Raw genomic sequence first — 25,781 nt, forward strand, 5'->3', positions numbered from 1 at the left:
CTTTTCTTTTCTTTTTACAGTGTGTAATGAAGTAATAACGTGGGACATAGGAAGGAAAAATTGCTTTTTTAAAAAAGCAGATTTTTAAAGGTATTTTGTACATTATGAAAGGGAAACTGAGAAAACAACCATTTCACCTGAAAAGAGCACTTCACATATTCACCAGATTTGTCCACTAATAATAGACACCACCAGAAATTTATAACAAACGGCTCCTTCGTTTTCATTAGGAAACAAGATTATCTGTTTCTTAGGGATTTTGTGAGCATTAAATAAAATTATACATGGAATGTTCCAAACATGATGCCAACCATATGGTAAGTCCTTAGAAATGATGAGTGCTGTTGTAGCAGTATCATAGTTTCCCAAAGTAACTAGCAATTCAACATTAAGTAAATATTTAAAACCAATACATGCCAGTAACAGTCATCATTTTAAAATTTCATAAAAATATTGTTATTGTATGTACACCAAAGCAATTTACTTTAAAAACAATATTTTGATTTCTTTTTTTCCTGATCAACTTTATTTCTCTTGCTTTCATAGTCGTAATTCTATATATAAGGAAATTATATAGCCGTTTATGATTTTGTTAACTGGTAACCTACATGATAAGCAAATTTCTTCCCTTCAAATCTGCCTATTCTAATTACTACTAAATTCAAACAGTTTTCCAAAAGTCTTTGTTATTGAACATCACAGAACTATTTTATTGTAAAAAACTATCTGCCATGTCCCTTGTGGAACTATTTTAAGAATTGTTTCTTAATCTTAATCTGTTGAAAGTACAGATTGGCATTAATAAATCAGGTTACCTGAAAAGGGTTAGGGACGCTGAGCAGGATGGCAATCTGTAAGCCTTAGAATCCAATATGCTGCCCATACTGAGGGTAGCTTTGTGTGTATATATATTTTTTCTCAAATCAACATGTGACTATGTAAGAGATGAGTCAGGCTTCAAACTATGTGAAAATAAATTCTAGAAGTTCTAATGACATTCAATTGAGCAGTCTGTAGGCATAAAGGAATTTGAGACACAGAAAGTCATTGTTCCAGTACATAGTTACTAAAATGTTTTTGCTATAAACATAGAATGCCCTCTTTCTTTTCTGAGATATTTACAAAGATCCATAATATCTTACTTGAATTCTTTCAAGAAAGTTACCAGTAAAAAATGCAGTATATTTTCTTTTAGGATTTCAAAATTCACTTAGATTATTTTTACAACAAATGGTTATATTTTCTTTAAAACCTGACATGGAAAAAATATAACAATCAATCCCTCACTAAAACAATGCTTTTTTTAGAGAGAGAGAGGGGGAAAGAGGTATAGATAATCATTAACACAACTAGTATTTCCAGTCAAAATATACCTGTCATTTTTTCCTCAGGATAAAATCAGTGTACTTCTGTCAATTCATTATCCCTTAAAGAGACCTCTGGCTTTTCCACACTATGAAGTATGAGCCCAGCTAACAGAGTGGGCCTTGAATCTCAGCTCTTCCACTTAGTAGCAATCTAATTCTGTACAGATTGCTTACCCTCTCACTGCCTCGATGGTCACACCTGTGTAATAGGGATAACAGTAACCACCTCATAGGCTTATGATGATATGAGGGTAGCTCAAAAAATTCATGGAAAATATAATTAAAATATTAATTTAGGCTGGGCCGGTGCCGCGGCTCAATAGGCTAATCCTCCACCTGCAGCGCCGGCACACAGGGTTCTAGTTCCTGTCAGGGCGCCGGACTCTGTCCCGGTTGCTCCTCTTCCAGTCCAGCTCTCTGCTGTGGCCTGGGAGTGCAGTGGAGGATGGCCCAAGTCCTTGGGCCCTGCACCCCATGGGAGACCAGGAGAAGCACCTGGCTCCTGGCTTCTGATCAGCGCGGTGCGCCGGCCGCAGTGCATCGGCCTCAGCGGCCATTGGAGGGTGAACCAACGGTAAAGGAAGACCTTTCCCTTTGTCTCTCTCTCTCACTGTCCACTCTGCTTATCAAAAAAAAAGTAAAATATTAATTTAGGGAAAGACATTTTGCCTAGTGGTGAAGATTAACTACATTCCAGATAGAAGGACCTGATACCAAATCCAGCTCTGGCTCCTTATTCCAGTTACCTGATAATATAGAACCTGGGAGGCAGTACTGATAGCACAAGTCATTGAGTTCCGAACACCCACATCGGAGAACTAGATTGAGTTCTTAGCCCTCAGCTTCAGCCTCGGTCCAGCCCCAGCATTTGTGGGCATTTGGGGAAGGAGAGGGTGGGAGCTCTCCCTCTCTTTATCTGTTTCTTTACCTCTCATAAACATGAATAAATAAATTAAAAAAAATAAGTTGATTTTGATGTAAAATAATTTTGAAATAGAGGTAGGGTTTCTTTTTCTACAATATTCATTTTTCATAATATATGTGAAATGTCTTAAATGTCCTTAGACAACTTAGTGCACTGAAGCCCTGGGAACAGTATCTGGCACAAAAGCTTCCAGTGAATATTGACTGTTCTTATCAGCTATCACCAGCAACAGGATGATCATAGATGTTTTCAATAGTTCACCCACCATTTCTGACCTTCTTCTAGCCATTCCCATATTCCACGGTCAACAATCTTTAAAGATATTCAATGCATGACCTCTTCCTACTCAAATCATTGACTTTTTTCTCTAACATTCTGTGTTATAGATTTTGTTGGTCCCTTTCATCTTCAAGAAATTCTTCTTCCTGCAGTCTCAGCACTTGGCACACCGCTCTTTTCACGGCCTGACTTCTCTCCCCTCTGATTCAGCACTCTCACACCCCCCCATGCTTGTGCTTCCAGCGCTCAAGAGAGTGCGGTGACTGCCCTCTCTCCTGAGCCCCACCTTCTCCTCCTGGAAGCTACACTCTTCAGCGCTAATACGAGCACCAGAGTGTACCTGGTTGGATTGGAAAGCTGGGAAGTATGAGTTTGAGGCCAGGCTCTTCCAGGCACAAGCTGCATGATCTTGTTCAACTTCCTTCATTTCTCAAAATTCTGCAAATGCAAGGGATCTCCCCTCTTGACAGGATTATGATGAAGAATGCTGTGTTCTTGGGGAAAGTCTTCTAAGGAGGAAAAGTTGCTATGAATATTGAGATCATGAAAGCAAGTTCATTATGGGGAAATGACTAGGCTCCCACTGCTGTTATTTTCACTCCTCCTTCAGATGCTTTTCCACTCTGAGCTCCCTTGGGGGTCTCTATAGCTCTCATTCATTTCTATCCCACAAATTTCTCTCTGCACTTTGTTAACAAGTCAGTAGGAAATGAAATAAGAAAATACACAATTTTTTTCTTTTTTATTGTACTCTTCTTTCCTACTCTAATCATTCTGTCTGCCCCCAATTCTCTTCTAGCTACTCTAAGAACTAGAATTGGGTTGTGGAGAGGAAGGAAATCCAGAAGTAAATGAGGTCCTGACTCTTGTTATTGATAAATATAACAGCAACAGGAGGGGAAATCATTGGGGATAATAGTAGTTAATAATAATTATTTCATAATGAATTTATACATTCATAGAGACCAGCATTGTAGTTCAGCAGGTGAAGCCACTGCTTGAAATGGTGGTGTCCCATATCAGAGTGATGGCTTGAAAACTAGGTGCTCCTCTTCCACTCCAGCTTCCTGCCAATTCTTTGAGAAGGCAACAGAAGATGCCCCAAGTGCTTGAGTCCCTGCCATCCATGTGGAGACTCAGATAAGAGTTTCATTGTTGTGGACATTTGATGAGTAAACCAGTGAATGGAAGATATCTCTTTCTCTCTTTTTCTCTCTCCCTTTGTTTCTCTCCCCTCACCCTTCCCCACCATTGCTGTTGCTCTGACCTTAAATAAATAAATTCTTAAAAATCATACAATAATTAACCAAATAATTATTTTATAATTATTATTATTTAAAGACAACAACAAATGAAAAGCCAATCTGAGGATTAGCTAAGACCCAAAGTGTTTCACTTTGTGTGGACTTTTTTGAGCAAGGCAGCAAAGTTTACATTCCCCATGCTGTGTCTGAGTCATGGCCAATATGATTATTTCAGCTTCTGTAACCACAAGGTGAGTTCATATTATATGGCAGCCTGCTGCAAGCCTTACTATCTCTCTGTCTACCCGCTGCTTCCCAGAATATATCTTTATGGTAATTGAGCCACTTTAAGAATCACTCCCATCTGTTCTCTGCTACAAAGATAGCTACTTCAAGGGATGGTTATCTCTGCTGGTTGGATGCAGAGGGTGGTCGGGATGGGGGCTGACACAATCTACAGAGAAGTCACCTAATGTAGTTTGCATTTGTAATTCACCACTTGAGTGTTTTCGAAATGTTTATGTTTGGATGTTGTTTTCTTCATGTCCCTGAGCTAGAAGGCCTTGTCAGAAAGTCAAACTTCAAAAGTGACAAACTGCTCTGATTGTATAAGGGTGGTTTGGTTGCCAGGGAAACCACTTTAAAAGGAAAAACATATCCTATTTGTGAATTTATAACAAGAGGAGAAACAGATGCTAAGTTCCTGAGTGAGTCTAATTTACTTTGAGACACATTTGGGGGTCCATGGGTGGCAAGAATGAGGGTTTTTTCGGCCACAAATATAGCAAAAATATATGATTAATATGATGCCTTCTAACTGGCTCATTTATTATTAGTACAAAACAAGAAATTCTTTCTTCTTCTGGGATCTGTAAAACAGAAAATAAAAATCCAAGGATAAGGTAAAAATTTTCCCAAGATACTGCTGGGATCCAGGAAATCTACCAGGAATCACCACCATTACCACACCCCGAGACAGGTGATGGCTTCTGGCAGATATTAGTGATGTAATATTAGGAGAAAACAGAAACAAGGCGAAAGGCAAACCATACTTGCTAAATATCTGAACAATATGAGGAGTGATTCCTATCATAGAATAAAAGAATTCCAAGCTGGTAGCCAAAGAACTGTTTTTCTTATTGTTGCTGTTATTATTGTCAACATCATCATTCTCATTATTAACATCACCATAACTCATTATCATCATCACCAGCATCATTGCAATCCTTGTCATCTTAATCACTATTACCACTGTACAGAAAAATAACTTATTTGTTGGGCATCTACCCTGTGCTAGAAATTGTCAGTGCTTTACATTCCTTATCAGATAATTCTCAGGAGTTAGCAAGCTTTTTCTGCAAAAGGTCAGACAGAAAATACTTCAGATTTGCAGAACATATTGTCTCTGTCACAACGACTCAGCTCTGCCACTGTAGGGCCAAAGCAGCCACAGAGCTATGCAAATAACCAGACTTTTAGCCTAGTGTATCCCAGGGTCAATAATAGAAAATAATTGTTCCAATATGCATCACTATGGGAGTGGGCCTACTAGCCTCCTTATTTCCATCAGGAAAGAACTTTTTGGATTTGCCAGGATTTATTATGTAATCACCAAATGCTAAATGATTTGAATTTGAAATTCCATATTTGTTTTTATAAAGAAACACACAATTTAGGTGCTAAAGAGTTGTTTGACCCTAGACAAATCACTTTGTGTTGTTTGACCCCAGGTTCCTTACTTATAAAACACAGTTCTAACTTTGAACAGTGTTTTCAAATGCTCATTCATATCTATAAGTGAGTTCTGAGTGTTTTTTTCCAAATGAACTAGAAAAGAGAAAAAAATGGAATAGAATGAAATTTAATAGAAAATATCTGAATAAATACCATTTCAGAGACCTATTTCAGATTTACATGAACACAGAGACACAGTATTTGTGGCTCACAGATTTGAAAGCCACTAGACCAGATAATCTGAGAGCAAGCGCTCTATGCAGTTCAATAATGTTATGGGATTCAAAACTGCTATAACCCATCCACACTGCGATAAAACCACTCAAACAACACACAGAAGTGATAGAAAGTCAATAGAACTATAATTCTTATAAATCCTCTCAGCACCCAAAATCTTATCATTTTTGAGAAAATTTTAAAAACCATTATATTACTATTGTGATAAATTCTATTATAATACTACTTACGTCACTGTTATAGTGTTATAACCCTATTCGTATATTAATTAATTATAATGACACTTTTGCTATAGTACACATATAATTTTATTATGTCTGTGTTTAAGTATGTTTTGGTTGGTAAAATAGGATCAATAAAATGTTCTGTAAAAACCCACCAGCCTTTTGTAGTCCTATTTGCCTATCTATAAATAAGATGAAATCAGACCTTCGTAGCCTGTTAAATATAGGACCCTTTAAAAACAATTCAAACATATACCAAGACACATAGGCCAGTGCTGCGGCTCACTTGGCTAATCCTCTACCTACAGCACCAGTACCTGGGTTCTAGTCCCAGTTGGGGCACTGGATTTTGTCCCGGTTGCTCCTCTTCCAGTCCAGCTCTCTGTTGTGGCCCTGGAAGGCAGTGGAGGATGGCCCAAGTGCTTGGGCCCTGCACTCGCATGGGAGACCAGGAGGAAGCAGCTGGTTTCTGGCTTCGGATCGGTGCAGCACGCCGGCTGTAGCAGCCATTTGGGGGTGAACCAACGGAAGGAAAACCTTTCTCTCTGTCTCTCTCTCACACTGTCTAACTCTGCCTGTCAAAAAAAGATACATGAAAAGGATAAAACTTTCCAGTACTATTTCCATTTGAAGGTTACAGTATTCGCTATCACTAGGCCAATAATTATAGCTCACACTAAATTGCAATTCACCAGTATTTAGAACACCTCAGCCAAAAAAACTCAGCCCTTTTGGTTCCATTTCAGTGTGGAAGCCCTAGAGGAAACACTGTCTCATTTGCAGAAATGGTTAGAGCCAGAATGTGTGTGATAAATTGGATGAAAAAGACAGGAAAGACACTTCAAGAATTCACTTTCTGAAATTGAAACTCATTCTATTTTTAATCTTCTCTCTTGGGTATTTAATTCCAGATCCTAGTCAAGTCATGTTGTAAGAAGTATCCAAGTTGACAAATTATCTGTGCTTCACTTAGCTGCAATTTCCTTTTTGAAAACTATCACCATGGATTATTATTCAGAAATACAAGTTCAGTTTGGTGCCAATCTAGATGAATACAGAAGTGACTCCACCAACTGAAGAATTAAAAGCAGTAATCATAAAATGTTTTAGGTACAGAAAGTGAGTCTTCAAATAGCAAATTTTAAGTGCACTGAGTGTTTAAAAAAATCTCGAAAAACAGGTGCGAGTATAATTAAAGAGATCTGTAACTGGAGGCCTAGGATTTATAAGGATCAAAAGAGTTGATCCCGAGAGCAGTGGCTGTGTTCACAAAGCAGTTCCTAGACACTGAGGATCAGGTCACTGCTTACTCCCTACCATAACTGGGGGATGATTATATTTCACTGGAAGGAAAACTAGCATTTGTCTGGAACTCAGTGATTTTTCTTCCAGAAAGTCTTGAAAATACATCCTTCTTCCTATTTTATAGACAAGGACAATACAGTTTCCTGGCTTGATTCATTTCATTAAGATTTTCCTATTCACCATTTTATCCTATATTCAATTGCCAAATAGTTTTTCTCAGACAACGTTAAAAAAATACCACATTGGACACATTGAAATTCAATAGGAAGATAGTTGTATTTCATTCAAACTTCACCATATAAGATTGTAAAAGGCCTCAGCTATCAGAAAATTTTCTTAAGAGGACATATATTTTGTAGTATTTAGTTTTTCACATTTAATATATACCATTAAAAACAAAAAATTAATTTTATAATTTTATGAATGGCATGCATTAAGAAAAAAATCTCAATATATAACAACAATACATCTGTAGGACATAGGAATATGAATAAAGATGGCTCAACTTTCACTCACAAATGGAGATTTTCTCTTGGAAATGATACTCAATCTCAGGCAATTTCGCCTACTAGGATGTGTATGACTATGTCTCGAGATATTTTTGGTTGTCACAAAAAGAGTAAATGATATGGTCCAGGAACCTAAGGAAAACCACCACAAAATATGAAACATGAAAAATTGATTGGAATAGTGTTGCACTTTGACCCGTACAGCTGGATTTATCATTAGCAAAGTTACTTGCTCCCCTTAACATTAACCCCAAATAAGTGGGATTAAAATTCACCCTTTGCAAAATTACAATGTACTTCATGAGTCCATGTCTTAGAAAATCAAGATTCAGAATTTTTAATACCATGCCTGCCCACATTCACTGAGCCATTGTTTCCCTCTCTGCATGCGTGTGTCTCCATGTGTCCCTCTCTGTCTCTCTTGTCCAACGAAAATACTAAAAACAGATTCCCCTACATACAATAGGTACTAATTCCATCATGAAGGCTGGTTCCCATACCAACCAATTGCTGAGAGAGAGAGAGAGAGAGAGAGAGGGAGGAGTCTGAGACAGAGAGAGAGGGAGAGAGAGCAAGAGAGGGAGAGAAGGTCAAAATGACAGTCACAGAGTTAGGAAGATTAAAGTCTTAATGATCAAAGGAATTTATACTGTATAGAAGGTGAAAATAAAAACAAAGAGGAAACTCCAGAACATAGCTGTGAAACACACTACCTAGTTATGAAGGTATGGTGTCTTCCTGGGAAGGAATGAGTAATTTTTAAGTTTAGTCAACTCTAACAACCAACCAGGTCTTCAACTTAAGTGTTATATAACATTTATGTTCCATAGCACATCATACAGCTATCTGAGCATCTGTTATTCAAGAGTCATGGTGGGTAGATTATCACCCATGGGAAAGTTGAGGTGAAAAATTAAATCTGGCAAGGATCAGACTGTTTCTTATGGATGAAGAAGCAAATATTGAGAGGGGCTGTATAGGTTGTTCATACTTGATATGCAACAGCTCAAGAAAAAAAAATAAGGAATGGGAAAATGAGGAAAGATTGAGAAATCATTCAAGTCACTTTAAATTCTCTAATAAAGCTTGCAGCACTCAGCAAAGTGAAGAGGCAACTGACAGAATGTGAGAAAATATTTATAAACTATGCAACTGATAAAGGGTAAATACCCAGGATCTATAAGGAGCTCAAGAAACTCAACAACAATAAAACAAACAATCCAATTAAGAAATGGGCAAAGGACTTGGATAGGCATTGTCAAGACAGAAAATTCAAATGGCCAACACACTTGAGAAAATGATCAGGATCACTAGCAGTCAGGGAAATGCAAATCAAAAATCACAATGAAGTTTCACCTCACCCCAGTTAGAATGGCTCTCAAGCAGAAATCAACAAACAATATATATGCTGATAAAGATGTAGGGAAAAAGGTACCCTAATCCACTGTTGATGGGAATGTAAACTGGTACAGCCACTGTGGAAGACAGTATGGAGATACCTCAGAAATCTGAATATAGACCTACCATATGACCCAGACATCCCAGCCCTGGGAATTTACCCAAACAGAAAGAAATCAGCATATGAAAGAGTAATCTGTATGCCTATGTTCATTGCAACTTACTTCACAATGGCTAAGATATGGAATCAACCCAAATGTCCATCAAGTGAAGATTAGATAAAGAAATTATAGTACATATACACTGTGGAACACTACACAGCAGTAAAAAAAAAAAAATGAAATCCTTCATTTGCAACAAAATGAATGCAACTAGAAGCAATTATACTTAGCGAAATAAGCCAGTGCCAAAAAGACAAATACCATATGTTCTCCCTGATCTGTGGTAACTAATAGAGTACTCAAAGGGTAATCTATAGAAATGAAATTGACACTTTGAGATGTGGTGTTTTTTTTTTTCTTCATACTATTCGTTGAAGCCCTTACTTAGTGTAGGTTTAATTTTATGAGTATGGAGTTAAATGAAAATAGATCTTTGTAAAAAACAAGAATGGGAATGGGAGAGGGAGAGGGAGGAGAAAGAAGGGTGGGAACGTGGGCAGGAGGGATGGTAGGGTAGAAAGATTCCCTGTGTTTCTGTATCAGTATATAGGAAGTACATGAAATATGTACACTTTAAATAAAATGTCTTTTAAAAGCTTGCAAATCAGAGACCAAGATATTTTAAAGGAGGAGAGGTACTGTAGGCCAAGATTAATGGCAAATGTGGCAAATGTGTTTGTAATAGCAGGAGTATCCTGAGACCTCTACTGTTGAAAGAAGGTGTAACTGGGAGGTAAGACAAAAACCTTGTATTAAGAACAATGTCGTTCAGAGAATATATTTGATGGACCCAGTTTTGTTACAGTACCATTGTGAAAATGTACAAGCAGTTCAAACGAGATACTTTTAAAGCATACTGAAGCATGTTCAGATTTTAGTTTAAAGAATATACTTAATATTTGAGCTTAATTGGGACATTAGCAAATTCTTCAAGTTCATTTGGTGTTACATGACAGAGTTTTTTTATTCATCTTATTTTGCTTTGCTTTTCAGATGAGTTTTGATTCTAATTTCTGAAATACTAAAATAGCCAGGTATAAGCATTGTGTGAGAGGGACAATCCCAGAGTTAGAGTCCATCAGAAATAGAACTGTGCTAAAACACAGCCCCTTCAGCTAACCTGTCAAATCTCAAAACCAAAATGGGTATTAAATCATATTCTGCAATCTTTAAAAGAAAAAGCACTTTGAATCCTGAGTAAAATTATTCAGTGGCCTTGAGAAACAAAACTAATCAGGTCATAGAAAAAATCAGGTGACCCAAAAATCCAGCTTAGCTACAGAAATTCCCAAAGGTATTTATATTCTTAAAATAGGTACTTTAGCCTTGTTGAAATCTTATTACTATGAAACAATTTTCCTTATTAACAAATAAAGTTATGTAACACAGCATGGCTACATATATAGAAAAAATCTTCACAAATTCATATATTCATGTGTCATCCAATCCTACATCAAAATATTTATTCTTCTAAAACTCATTTATAAAAATAGGTTATTTGGAAATAAAGATGCTTATGCTATGGAAAAACAATTGTTTATTTAAATATCCACCAGAATTTTAAGTCTAAATTGTATTGCTTTTTTATCCAAATTCCAACAGAAACAGCTCCACTACAATACCTCAAAAAAAAGATTGTTCACTACAGACACCAAGTCTTCAACAAAGGAGCTAATAGTAGACACTGGAAAAAGTAGTCTTTTCAATAAATATACTGTGAAAATTGGATACTTATATGCATAAAATGAACATAGATTCCCCCCATTTCAATCTCATATAACATATAAAAATCAACTCAAAAGGGATAAAGATTTATATGTAAAACCTGAAAGTATGAAACCATTAGAAAACAATTGGGGCAAATATTTCAGGTCATTAGAATGAACAAGTATGTTTTGAATAAGATCCTAAAAGCACAGGAAACAAAAGAAAAAAAACACACAAATGAGATTACCTCAAACTAAAAAGTTTCTGAGCAACAAAAGAAACAATCAACAGAGTAAAGAGACAACCTACAGAACAGGGGAAAATATTTTTAAACTACACAACTGACAAGAGGATGATATCCAGAATGCATAAGAACTCAAAAAATCCAACAGCAGTGATAATAGTCCAATTTCAATTTACACCACTGCCTTTAAATATAGTTCTGGAAATTTTGGCCAGAGCCATTAGGGAAGAAAAAGAAATCAAATGGATAAAAGTCAGAAAGGAGGAAGACAAATTATCCCTGTTTGCAGATGACATGATACTTTAAATAGTGGAATCAAAGGGCTCCAGTAAGAGACTGTTGAAACTCATAAGAGAGTTTGTAAAATTGCAGGATATAAAAGCCATACACAAAAATTAATAGTCATTGTATGCACAGTGCCATGGCTGAGAAAGAACATGTAAGATCAGTATCATTCACAATAGCTACAAAAAACTGTAAATACCTTGGAATTAATTTGACCAGGGAGGTAAAAGATCTCTACAATAAAAATTACAAAACATTATAGAAAGAAATAAAAGACACCAAAAATTGGAAGAAGATTCCATGTTCAAAATGTCCATACTACCAAAAGCAGTTTACAGATTCAATGTGATCCCAATCAAAATATCAATAATATTCTTCTGATATCTAGTAGAAATGATGCTAATATTCATATGGAAACACAAGAGACCCCGAATAGAAAAGCAACCATAAACAATAAAACAAAGTCAGAGGCATCACAATACCAGAGGCATTTGTAATCAAAACAGCCTGGTACTGGCATAAAAATTGACATATCAATCAATGTAACAGAATAGAAACCCCAGAAATTAATTCACAGTTAATCTTTGACAAAGGAGCTAAAATCAATCCCTGGAGAAAGGACCCTTTCCTCAGTAAATGGTACTGGGAAAATTGGATCTCCACATGCAAAAGTATAAAACAAGAGCCCTAACTTTCACCATATTAAAAATAAACTCATAATGGATCAAGGATCTAAATCTATGACCTGATACAATCAAATTACTAGAGGAGAACATTGGGGAAACTGTGCAATACATTGGCATAGGCAAAGACTTCTTGGAAACCTAGAATCACAGACAATAAAAGCAGAAGTAAACAAATAGATTATATCAAGCTAAGAACCTTCTGCACTGCAAAGGAAACACTTAATAAAGGGAAGAGGCAACTGAAAGAATGGGAGAAAATATCTGCAAACTATGCAACTAATAAGGGATTAATATCCAGAATCTACAAAGAACTCAAGAAACTCAATAACAACTAAACAATATAGTTAAGAAATTGGTAAAAACTTGAACAGGGATTTTTCTAAAGAAAAAAATCAAATAGCCAACAGACATACAAAAAAAATGCACAGGATCACTAGCCATCAAGGAAATGCAAATCAAAACCATAATAAGGTGTCACCTCACCCCGGTTACAATGGCTATCCTCCACAAATGAAAAACAATGAGTGCCTGTTAGGATGTAAGGGAAATACACTAATACACTGTTGGTAGGAGCGTAAACTAGTATAGCCATTATGGGAGACAGTATGGAGATTCTTCACAAATCTGAAAAAATAGATCTACCGTATGAATCAGTCATCTCATTTATGTGAATTTACCCAAATGAAATGAAATCAGTATATGAAAGAGTTATCTGGACCCCATGTTTGTTGCAGTTCAATTCATGAGAGCTAACATATGGAATCAACCCAGATATCTATCAACTGATGAATAGATAAAGACAATGTGATACATACACACACAAACACACAGATAGTATGGAATACTACTCAGCTGTATAAAAGAATAAAATCCTGTCTTTTACAAAAAGTGGATCTAACTGGAAACCATTATACTTAGTGAGATAAGCCATTCCCAAAAAGAAAAATACTAGATATTTTTCCTGATCTAATAGAGTACAAAACTGTAATAAATATGAATGAAACTGACATTTTGAGATTTTAATTATTACTTATAGCCTTTGTCTCTACTGCTGAGGAATAGTGCTTTTTTCTTCTCATTATTTCTTGAATTCTTTACTTAGTGGAGGGTTTATGATTATAAAGTAAATTAAAATATGTCATTATAAAAATTTAAGGAAACAGTAAGAAAGGAAGGAGAAAGGAGAGTGGGAGCAGTGGCATGAGGGAGAGAAGGAAGTATCACTATGTTCCTAAATCTGTATACATGAAATTTGTTTACCTTATATAAATAAAAAATGTTTTAAAAAATGGGCAGTAGCTCTAAACCAACATTTTTCAAAGGAAGACATACAAATGGCCAACAGATATTAATTATCATGGAAATGCAAATCAAAATGTCAATGAGATATCATCTCACTCTAGTTATATTGGCTATTATGAAATAGGCAAAGAAAACAAGTTCTAGTGACAATGTATTTAAAAGATAACCACTGTACATTGTTGGTAGAAAATAGTATGGCATTTCCTCTGAAAAATATAAATAGAAACACCATGTGATCTAGCAATCCCTCTACAGAGAATATATCTAAAGCAAATGAAGTAACATATACACCCCAATGTTTATTACAGAACTACTAACAGTAGCCAAGAAATGAAAACAACCTAAGTGCTCATCAACTGATGAATTGTTAAAGAAAATGTGGTATAAATACACAATGGACAAATTCTGCCATAAAAAAGAGTAAAATAGTGTCAGTTCTAACAACATGGGTGGAACTGTAGGTCATTATGCTAAATGAAATAAGATAGTCACAGAAAGCTGAATACTTCATTAATATGTGGAATCCAAAAAAAGTTGATCTCACAGATTTTGAGGCTAAGGAGAATGGAGGGATAGGGATAGGGAATTATAATAGGTACAAAGTTATATTATATAGGAGGAAAATGGTCTGGTGTTCTATTGTACTGTGCATTCACTATAGATGATAATGTGCCATATATTTCAAAAAAGCTAGAAGGATTTAAATGTCTTTACTGTACAGAAATAATAAATGTTTGAGATGTACATGTTCATACTGATTTGAACATTACACAATGTATGCTTATATTAAACAGTGACATAATATTCCATAAAAAATACACAATTAAAAATAAATTAGGGGCAGGCATTGTGGCACAGCAGGTTAAGCAACTGCTTAGTATGCATGCGTCCTGTATTGGAGTGCCTGAGACTGAGTTCCTCTTCTGCTTCCTATATAGCTTCCTCTCTCTCCCTGATACTCTGCCTCCAAATAAATTAATTAATAAAATTTAAAAATAAATTTAGAAAGTATCATCTGGAGAAAAGTGTTTTAACCTAAAACTGATCTTAAGAAAATTTACTGAGTTATCACTTGTAGCATAAGAATGAGAGTAGCCAATACAAATATTTTAGAAAATCCCTTCCAGTTGGTCAGTACCCTCTACCACGTTGAGGACAGAGGAAGCACTGTTTATTAATACTCACTGAGAGCGGAAGTCTTGGCCTCAGTGTGTAAGCACAAAAGGATTATTAAAGTTTAGGCAGGGGTTTCAAAGGATATACCAAGACAGTAGTTTCTGATGTCTCCTAAATATGTACAGATCAATAAAATGATCTGCACACATACTTCTATCTATGAATGTTTATTTCTTATCACATCCATATATTCTTGCACAAATGTGTAATAAAGCATGCACCTAAATAGAAATTAAAATGGTCGGGGCCGGTGCCGTGGCTCACTTGGTTAATCCTCCACCTCTACCTGCGGCACCGGCATCCCATATGGGCAGAGGGATCTAGTTCCGATTTCTCCTCTTCCAGTCCAGCTCTCTGCTGTGGTCTGGGAAGGCAATGGAGGATGGCCCAAGTTCTTGGGCAACTGTACCCCCATGGGAGACCAGGAGGAAGCACCTGGCTCCTGGCTTCGGCACAGCTCCGGCCCTGGCGGCCATTTGGGGAGTGAACCAATGGAAGGAAGACCTCTCTCTGTGTCTCTCTCTCACACTGTCTAACTCTGCCTGTCAAATAAAAAAAAAAAAAGAAATTAAAATGGTGAAAATAAGAATACAGATTACAAATTTTCTTTTTTTTTTTTTTTTTTTTGACAGGCAGAGTTAGACAGTGAGAGAGAGAGAGAGAGAGAGAGACAGAGAGAAAGGTCTTCCTTTTTCTATTGGTTCACCCCTCAAATGGCTGCTACGGCCAGCACGCTGCGGCCAGCGTGCTGTGCCAATCCGAAGCCAAGAGCCAGGCACTCCCCCCCACCCCTGTCTCCCATGCAGGTGCAGGGCCCAAGCACTTGGGCCATCCTCTACTGCCCTCCAGGGCCACAGCAGAGAGCTGGACTGGAAGAGGAGCAAACGGGACCGAATCCGGCGCACCAACTGGGACTAGAACCCAGGGTGCCAGCACCGCAGGCGGAGGATTAGCCAAGTGAGCCACAGTGCCGGCCAAGATTACAATTTTTTCTCCAGACCCTAATGGATAGGTAGCACAGCTATTAAGATCTGGTTACCCATTATGAGATTCCTATAATGGGTATAAGTTAAGCTATCTAAGCCTAATGGCTGATTTTTATAATTTATTAAACTGGCTGTGCTTAATAGAAACTGGTAAATAGTTACCCTACATCTGAAAGACAAATGTTTGGGAGACATTCTTGATACCCTTCCAATTTAAAAAAATGGGACAGGGGTGGGAGAAATGACTAGCATTTATCTTCTTGCCTAAGGCTAAGTAATGCCATAGTCTTTGTGGCCAGTCATGCTCTTTGAACTCTTTCAAATTTGTCATCAAGTTGTCTCATGTCCACAGAACCCCAACAAATTAGTCCATTTTCTGTTGCTATATCAAAATACAACTGCTTGGAAAAACTGTGAAACAAAAGCTTGTTCGTCTCACCCTTCATGGGGCTGAGAAGTCTGAGATCAAAGGGCTGCATCTGGTGATGGCCTGCGTCCTTCAGGACAGTGTGGCTCAAGGACAAGTGAGCACACAGGAGGCAGAGAGATAACCAGAGCCCATTCCACCCTTTTGTCAGAAGTCCACTCCATGAATCCATCTCCAAAAGGAAACATGCGTCCATTCATTAGGACAGATCATCAAGACCCAATCACTTCTTGAAGGCCTCATCTCAACACCGTCACAATGGAAATTAAACTTCAACATGAGTTTTAGAGGTGATATTCAGACCAGAACACTCAGAGAAAAGAAGAAAGAGCCAAATATACCAATAATTTTGCCTGTTAGTATGTGTGTGGCTTCTGCTGCCTTGCCCCCACCCTTGGATCTCCCACTTGGGTCAGATTCTCATCTCTTCCTTCTCTGAGCCTCTGACCCTTCAGAGATCCAGCTGAAGTTTCTGGCTTTTCCTTGAAATGTCTTGAGAGAAAAAAACAGTAAACTATTTTATCTCAATTCTAAAACCACTTCTCTTAAACTAAATGTATTAAGTGTGGAAAAACACATTAGCATAAGCATATACATGGTTCCTCCTTGAAGGAAAGGTTAGAATAACACCATTCCTTGGCCCTTGAGCTAAATCAAGAGGAAGCTCAGCCCACCCAGGTGTTCTCCCTTTGGACACATCCCCCAAGTAAAGCTTCAGGCTCTACAGAAAGTCTGACTGCCAACTGGCAGATGGGCCTTCTGATGAAGGGCACAAATCACACAGTAGAGGAGTCCAAAAGAGATGCTTCCCATAAGTATATGGAAGTGTCTTGTGCTGAAAATTTTTTTCTTAATCAGTTCAATTAATGGCAGCATCCACCAGGCCAAATTTGCATCATTTAGGCCAAGTAGTGTCTCCACAATATATGTACCCATGTGCTTCCAGGGCTAGGACTCTCTTCCTGCTCAATGCCACACACACACACACACACACACACACTGCGAGGGTCAGTTGCTCTACGGCAAAGGAGCAGGAGCATGTATGAGGAGTCACTAAGAGTTTTCAAGGTAGTCCTCAGCTGAGATTCCTTGCTCTTTTTCTTTAGGTATGTTTTCCTTTGTCTTTCTTTTTCTTCATGATTTTCTTTTCTCTCATTTTTCATCAAAAAAAATTCCTTTTTTGTAACACTTTCCTTCTTCTGTGAAATAATCCACACCAATGTACTCACTGGGTCATTAAAATGGATTCATTCTTATTGCTACACAATCTGAATCCCAAAGCTATTTGCTATAAATATGAAGCTTCCAACTCCTTGGCAGTTATCTACTAGAGCAGATTGTATAAGCCTTCACGCTTACACATCCTCACAGCTACAGAAGAGTCACAGTGATAGTAATTTTGGCTTTGATGCTGTATTGGTATGGCCTTCCAGAGCCCATTCCCTACTACTGCCTCCTCTACCATATTCACTCACTCATTATTTGTTCAATAAATCTTTTTTTTTGTTTGTTTGAGAGGAAAAGATACAAAGAGATACAGACAAGAAAGTTCCTGTCTGCTGATTCACTCCTCAAATGCTCACAATAGCTATGGCTGAGCTGGAGCTGGACTGGTTCTGAAGCCAGGAACTCAATCTAGGTCTCCCACATGGGTAGCAAGGACCCAACTGCTTGAACTATCACCACTGCCTAGCAGGAAGCTGTAATCAAGACTAGGAGCCAGCAATCAAACCCCTGTACTCCAATGTCTGGTGCAAGCATACACCAGGCTAGATACACATTTCTGTTCAATCAACCTTGATTGAGCACTGTCTGGGTACCAGGCATCACTCTTGATATTGAGGATACAACACTGAATTAAAAATACAAAACTCTCTATGCTGGTGTAGCCTCTGTTCTAGAAGAGGGAGATAGACTATAATAAGTAAAAGAAATACTTTTCATCAGGCAATGTTATGCAATGTATGTTAGAATATAATAGTGCTGAGAGAAAAATAAGCCTGGAAAATACAGATACGGTGCCAGAAGGAGGATGTGAGAGCACAATATATTTAAATAGATTGACTGAGAAGGCTCCCTTGAAGGTGACTTTTACAAAGAGGGTTGAAGAAAGTGAGGAAGTAAATCATGCATATATCTAGGTGAAAATACTCTAGGAAGAGAAAAACAGCAAATGACAAGACCCAAAGTTGAGAGAACATCTTCATGTATGAAGAGCAGAGATTACTGTGGCTGAAGCAAGTGATCCTGGGGAAAAGCCATGGGGGTGATAACAGAGCATTTGAGAACTGGGGGGCAGTGGGGAGGGACAGACTGCCAGGGCCTTGTCAGCCAGTATAAGGACGTTGGCTTTTATTCTGGGTAAGATGGAAAAATTTGAAATATCTATAGCAAATTAGTAACATAATCTCTCTCCCAGTAGCAATGAACACATCAAGCATCTACATCATGGCTTCTTCCTGCCATTCTCCCTAAAAAACAAAGCAGGGCTCCTTGAAGAAATAGCTGATTCCAAAAATCAAAACAAGTACAAAGTGACACTAAAAATTATGCATTACACATAAATAGATGGCGTAGGAAGCAAAAGTACAAGAGATCAATTTCAGGCAGCTAGGTTGGAGAGATGTTTTAGACATACAAGTGAAGATGCTGAGTGTGGAGTTGCATATATGAAGCTAGAATTCACATACAAGATGTTGTAGGGACATATAAGTGGGCTTCAAAAAGTTCACAGTAAATGAAACTAAAACAAGTATTTTTAAGTGTAAAATTTTTCAAATCCATGTACACTTTTTACATACTACATATTTTCAAGAAATTTTTGAAGACCCAGTGTATTTTAAAAATTTTTGTGGCTTAATAAAGTTACCTTTTAATTCCAGATTTCATGATTTTTTTGTGCCACAATAAAGTTAACTTTTAACTCCACTTTCCATGAATGTTTTAAAGTAGCCATAAATGTGGGAGCTTTTAAGAAATTGAGACCAGTTAAAACCTTAAGATTGAATTTCTTTTTTTTTATTTTTTTATTTCTTTTTTTTTTTTTTTTGACAGGCAGAATGGACAGTGAGAGAGAGAGACAGAGATAAAGGTTTTAAGATTGAATTTCAATACCCAACCAATGAGGAAGTACAGACAGAAAACAAATTGACAAAAAGGAAGAGGTGGGAAATGTGAAAGGGTTAAATCTGATAAACACAATGTTCAAAGAAAACAGGCAGTCGTTTTATGTGGCCAGGATTTAGGCTACAGGAATCTGAGCACTGGTGGTTCAGGCTAGCGTGGCAGGTCCAGGAGAGAACATAGAACATTTGGAATGGAGCCCAGGAAATTTCGGCTTTAGAATTCGGAAGAAATGAGAGCTAGAAATATAGCCTTAGTCATCATCAACATAAATTAAACTGAAGTTTCATAAACTGCAGAGATTGTTCTGGGGAGAAAAATAGAGGCTTGAGATAAAGCTAGAACTCTGGGGCATGAAAAAGAAAAGCAGCATGAATAGAGGTTTGTGTGAGGACAGCTACTGGTAGGCAGCTCCTTACACAATGACCTTCTCAAAGGAATGGGACTGCACTTGGCAAGTTGAAGGCTTCTCATAGGATGCTGCAGCTTGCATATAAAACTGTAAAGACACTGTCCTGCACTTCCACCCTTTAATCTCAGCGATTTCTTTAGTTTGCTTGTTTCCTATCTACAAATAAGAAAACTGTTCTCGTCAAATACCCACAGCCCCAATAGAATTTCTTTTTAAAGCTCTTCTGAACTTAATTATTTTTCAATTCATTTGAGAAAGAGAAAGGAAGAGAGAGTGCTCCTATCTGTTGGATCATTCCCCAAATGCCTGCAATAGCAGAGGCTGGGCCATGGCCAAAGCCGGAAGCTGGAAACTTAAGCCAGGCCACTCATTTGGGTGGCAGAAACCCAACTATTTGAACTATCATAACTGCCTCCCAAGGTTGAATATGAGCAGGAAGTGAAAATCAGAGGCCGGAGCTCAGTGTCTAACCCATGTACTCCAATATGGGACGAGGGCATCTTAACCAACAAACCAAACACTAGTGCAACCCACCCACCCACCCCACCCAACCCCCACTACAGAATTTAGACAGTTGTGATTATGAAACACAAACTTGGGAAGCTGCTATCTACTATATGTGCCAAACATTTACTAAGTGCTTTCTCATGGAGTCCTCACAAAAACTCTATCAAATAAGTGCTATGTTCATCCCCATTTAGTAAGAGCAAATTCTGAAAATTAACTCCCACACACCGAACTCTCACTGACATGGTCATACAGCGTGCAAGTGATAGCTCTAGCCCTCATATCCGGTCTCTCTGACTCCATAGCCCTGTGATATTAGCCATTATCCCACACGTTTCTCATAGATAAGCTTCTCAGAGGTGCACCTTAAAAGAGCAGCCAGTTAGGACCTGGGGGGCTGGAGTCAGAAGAGAGGAGTGACAGCACAGAGGTAACTGCCAGCCTGGCCCGGGTGCCTCAGTTACCATGGGAATTCTTATTTGGAGTCTATGATTTACCAAAGATGACAAGTCTCTCCTGGACCCAATTTTCTAGTGAAAAGCTATCAGCAATATGAATACAGCATATTTGAAACTTGAGGTCCACCCATACAATGGAGCCTTCTAAGAACTAGGAGACTGCTACAAAATGTGAGCACATTCTTTTTCTTTTTTATCAAAGATTCATTTATTTATTTGAAAGGCAGAATTACAGAGAGGGGAAAAGGGAAAGAAAAAGAGAGGAAGAGAAGGAGAGAGGGAGAGACAAGGAGAGACAGAGAGAGTGAAAGAAAGAGAGAGAGAGAGGATTTTCTATCTGCTGGTTCACCCCCCAAATGACCATAAATGACCAGGGCTGGGCCAGGCTGAAGCCAGAAGCCAGGAGCTTCATCTGATCTCTCATGTTGATGCAGGGTTCCAAATACTGGGCCATCTTTCACTCTTTTTTCCCAGGCATATTACCAGGGAGCTGGATCAGAAGTGGAGCAGTTGGGAATGGAACCCACATCCATATGGGATGCTGGCATTGCAGGTGGTGGCTTAACCCATTATATCACAGCTCTGGCCCCCAAATTTGAACACATTCTTATACTAACTCCAGGCAGCATCTCAAAAAATTCTCATATTTTTATATTACTTTTAGACAGCAATGGCTGATATTTTAGGCTTTTATTCACTATTCAGTGTTTCTTTGATGAAAAAAAAAAGACCTTTACAGCAACTACAATACATGGGAAATAGTTAAAGCTGTGCCACCTTGGGAGAACAAATTGAAATAGCCATGAAAATACACTAATCTTCCTAATGTGAAGAATTTGAGAAGGAAAAAAAAAATCCTAAATTTGCAAGGCAAAGGATATTTCTCTCGTTATTAACTCAAAATATAAAAAAGTACCCAGTTACTGCACATGCACACATGTCCACCTGCTTGTAGATATAGAAATAATAACAAATCATTCTGGAATGCATTCATGGTGAACTAGATAAATCCTCTTCTCCACATCTTATTTCACTTACATCTAGGTAATGTGATCCTAATTGAAAGAGCAATGCCTGGAAAAAAAAAAAGCTGTAGTACCCAGATAATATTTCATCATCCCAGGACTGACACACCCAATGGTAATTACATACACTACCATAAACAACACTGCTAACTTCGCTTACTACTGTAGATAATTCTTAGTTTTAAGGAACACCATTGGACAAAAAGAAACAGGCAATGAAACTTCCTAAGGAGAGTCCTAAGCGCCACTTGAAGTGTAGAAGAATATTTGGATACCAGGTTAGAGACAAGAGTTGGAAGGGGTGGAGAAAGAGGGGCAGAGACAAAGACAGAGAGAAGTACAAGGAAGGACAAAGGAGGAAAATAATTGAGAACTGTGGCTTTTGTGTTCTGTAATCACTGTATATAACTAAGAATATGTCTAAAACACAAAATTATATTTCTAAAACTAGTCCAAGATCAAATTATTTAAATTGTGATACGTTTCTACATTCCCAAGTTCTTCCTACTTAAATTTACATTTAATATATTTTTAATTGTAAAAATGTATAATCTCAAATTTGTCTTTAAAATTACAGCTGAAATACAAAGAATTTTTCAAATTTATGAGCTACTTTAACTACAATTTACTTAAATTTTTATTTATTGTAACATCAAATTATTAAAGTGAAATCAACTTTCCCTGGAACAATTCCAAAGTTAAGCATGCATCAGCCTCTAGCTAATTTAACATCTGTTGTCTGCTACCATTATAAACCATCATGTAACTACCATGACATGAAATAAGACAGACAGACAGGATACAGCTATTATCAATGTCAAAGGTATAGCATGACAACAATATCAAGCAATTGCACTAATAATGCTTTAGAACTCACAGTACATTCAAATCCAAGGTACCAGCTGCCCACGGAGTCCACTGCCACGTGTCAAACTAATAGATGTCAAGAAAGCACTGGTTGTAACGACAAGGTCGGTGTCAGCCAATAGAACTCATTTACGAACACTTGCCTGTGTCAGCTGCTGATGTTGATGAGCTGCAAAGATGACAAAGCTTGGTACACATTTTGCCCTCCTTCCTCCTTGCCTCCCTAGCAGCTCTGGATAGTAAATAGTAATGCATCTGTTATTCCAATTCCATCTGAATATATTAACCTATACCGACCTTACTAGTGTTCTAAGAGAAATTCTGCCTGGATTTTACAGGAAGCTGTATTTTATAAGTTAATAAGAGGGCCTAATCTGATCTGGTTGTCACTCTTAAGGGTTGATAGAAAGGCCTGCAAGCAGGAAACTTTAAATACTCCAATTTACAATAGTTTCGACATTAAGTGACACACTCAAGTTAATTCAAGTAACTTTTCTGGATACCATCTATATGACAGGAATTGAGGAAATAAAAGTGAAAACATGTATTTCTGCTACCACTTATAATCATATGAGAAAAAGAGACAAATAAACATGTAACATTACACCTAGAAATATATAAAGACACTGTGCTAGGGGCTAGCATTGTGACGCAGCAGGTAAAGCCTGCCACTTGCAGTGATGGCATCCCATATGGGCACTGGTTCAAATCCTGGCTGCTCCACTTCTGATCCAGCTCCCTGAAAATATCCTAAGAAAAGTATCAGAAATGGCACAAGTGTTTGGGACCCAGACATTCACATGGAAGACCCAAACTCCAAGCTCCAAGCTCCTGGATTCTGGCATCAACCTGGCCCAGCTCCGGCTGCTGTGGCCATCTGGGAGGCAAACCAGCAGATGGAAGATAGATAGATTCTCTCTCTCGGCTTCTGACTCTCTGTAACTCTGCATTTCATATAAATAAAATAAATCTTAAAAAATGATGCCATACTAATGGCAAGAATATATATTTTTTTAAAGATTTATTTGAAAGAGTTAAAGAGAAAATGGGATAGACAGAGAGAGATAATCCATCCACTGGTTCACTCCTCAGTGGCTGCAATGGCCAGAGCTGGGCCAGGCTGAAGCCAAGAGCCAGGAGCTTCTTTCAGGTCTCCCACATGGATGACAGAGGCCCAAACACTTGAGCCATCTTCTGCTGCTTTTCACAGGCCATTAGCAGGGAGCTGGATCAGAAGTGGGGCAGCTGTGCCCATATGGGATGCCAGCATTGCAGGCAGTGGCTTTACCCCCTAAGCCACAACGCTGGTCCCAAGAAGATGTCTGCTGTATATATAATCAAAGAAAAAGTTATAATTCAAAAATATACTTAAATGCTCTATAATTCAGTTAAAAATACTTAGCAAATCATTTAAGGAGAAAAATCAAGGAAAAAAGAATAGTTAAAACTATAATGAAATATTATTTCCTAGCTACCAAAGCCGTAATACGAAATGCTAGCAAGAATGTGGAGTGAGAGGTAATGTCACATATAGCTAAAAGGATTATACATTGGTAATCTCACTGGAGAGTAATTTGGTAATATCCTAGAAATGTGACTATGAACACATCCCATGACCCAGCAATTCCATACCTAGCAACCATGTACGTGAGTATTTGATTAATGGTTTGCAATAGAAGAAAAGAAGAAAACAAGAAGAAAATAATCTCAATGCTCATCAATAGGAGAATAGAAAAATTTATTGATATAACTATCCAGTGAAATAGTACAAAGCTAAATTACCTAGATTATGTGCATTACAATACCTGTATATCAGAAACATAACGTGCAAAATCCATATAATTTTAAGATAATAATGGCCATGATGCCCTGTGTGTTATAGATGCTTATATATATAGTAATATAAAAATGCTCATGAGAATTATAAAACATGGCATAGTAAATTCTGAGAAAGTTGAGGAAAATGAGATAGGGAGTAATACACAAGGAAGTTTCATTTAATATTGAAAATTCACTATTTGTCCTATTCCTAAGTCTGAAATATTTTAAATAATAATAAAAGGTCAAAAGTACAACAGAAATGCAGGCAAAGGAGCAATCTGTCCCTATGTAAAGATAAATAGATAAGTAACACCGAAATTAAAATGGATACAATGAATACCAGTCATTGTGGGTATCAAAAAAAAGTTCATGGAAAATGTAATTAAAAGATAAGTTTATTTTGGTGCAAAAGATTATTGAAATTCATTCATCTGAGATGTCTCTAAAAATTAGTGGAAAATGTAAAACACAAAAAAATTATGCATGGGTTTCAAAAATTTTTGTGCAAAGATAAAGTTATCTTTTAATCTCATTTTTCCATGAATTTTTTGAAGTATTCACAGAAATAAACACATATATGCTTATATACTGGTTATTTGGAAGAGCTAAGCAAGAAAATTTTCATCATATTCAAGATTAATAAAAATATTAGGTTACATTAAGATTCCCCACATAGGTAAGGGAAGAGAAATACTCTTTGCTGGGGATAGATATAAAATTACAAGCCTAATAACAGAATTACAATTCTGCTTCTTGCTGCATGAGGATCCTTTATTCTCACAGAGCATTGAGAATAAATGACAGAAAAGATGGTCTCTGCTGCACACCTACTCACACATCAACCTGATGCTTTGCTTTGCTCAAGAAGGTAAAGATACCTTAGAATGCTCTGAAGTTCAGTGACTCGTTGGACAGCTTAGCTATCCATCAGCATCCCAGATCTACTAATTCTAATACTTACACGCTAACTGATCGCCTTACCTAGAAAATGTATTATCTAAAGTGTTTTATACTACTTTGGGATTCTGTAACCAATATGGAAAGTGTTCACATTCTGGAAAACATATCTGAGAATATTCTATGTCTCTGATTTGAAAGATAATGCTGTTCTGAATACAAAGATGTTAGCTAAAAAAAAATCTGCTAGGGCGAAGTCCAAGTGTCAGAATTTCCTAATAAAAAACATGTGACCCAACCACTCATTTACAGGTTCCATTCCTTTTTTTTTTTTTTTTTTTACAGGCAGAGTGGACAGTGAGAGAGAGAGAGAGAAACGTCTTCCTTTGCCACTGGTTCACCCTCCAATGGCTGCTGCGGCCTGCGCACCGTGCTGATCCGAAGCCAGGAGCCAGGTGCTTCTCCTGGTCTCCCA

General features: G+C 37.5%; 1 protein-coding gene across 50 annotated transcripts in view; it reads right to left on the minus strand.

Moving 5' to 3' along the window:
- MLIP (muscular LMNA interacting protein) overlaps window positions 1-25,781 on the minus strand; it is a 314,125-nt gene that overhangs the window by 177,733 nt on the left and 110,611 nt on the right. For 5 of the 50 annotated variants that reach the window (XM_089333137.1, XM_089333130.1, XM_089333135.1 and 2 more), the window contains exon 1: window positions 816-917. The exons of 43 other annotated variants lie outside the window; for them this stretch is intronic. The gene's annotated coding sequence lies outside the window, so the exon portion shown is untranslated. Of the gene's footprint in view, window positions 1-815; window positions 1,012-25,781 lie in introns of those variants that run through there. 2 more of the 50 variants (XM_089333110.1, XM_070073960.2) reach the window with 1 other exon arrangement.

The sequence above is a fragment of the Oryctolagus cuniculus genome, chromosome 5, assembly GCF_051225735.1.
Source record: "Oryctolagus cuniculus isolate XC-2025 breed Fujian yellow rabbit chromosome 5, ASM5122573v1, whole genome shotgun sequence".
NCBI classification, from domain to species: domain Eukaryota; kingdom Metazoa; phylum Chordata; class Mammalia; order Lagomorpha; family Leporidae; genus Oryctolagus; species Oryctolagus cuniculus.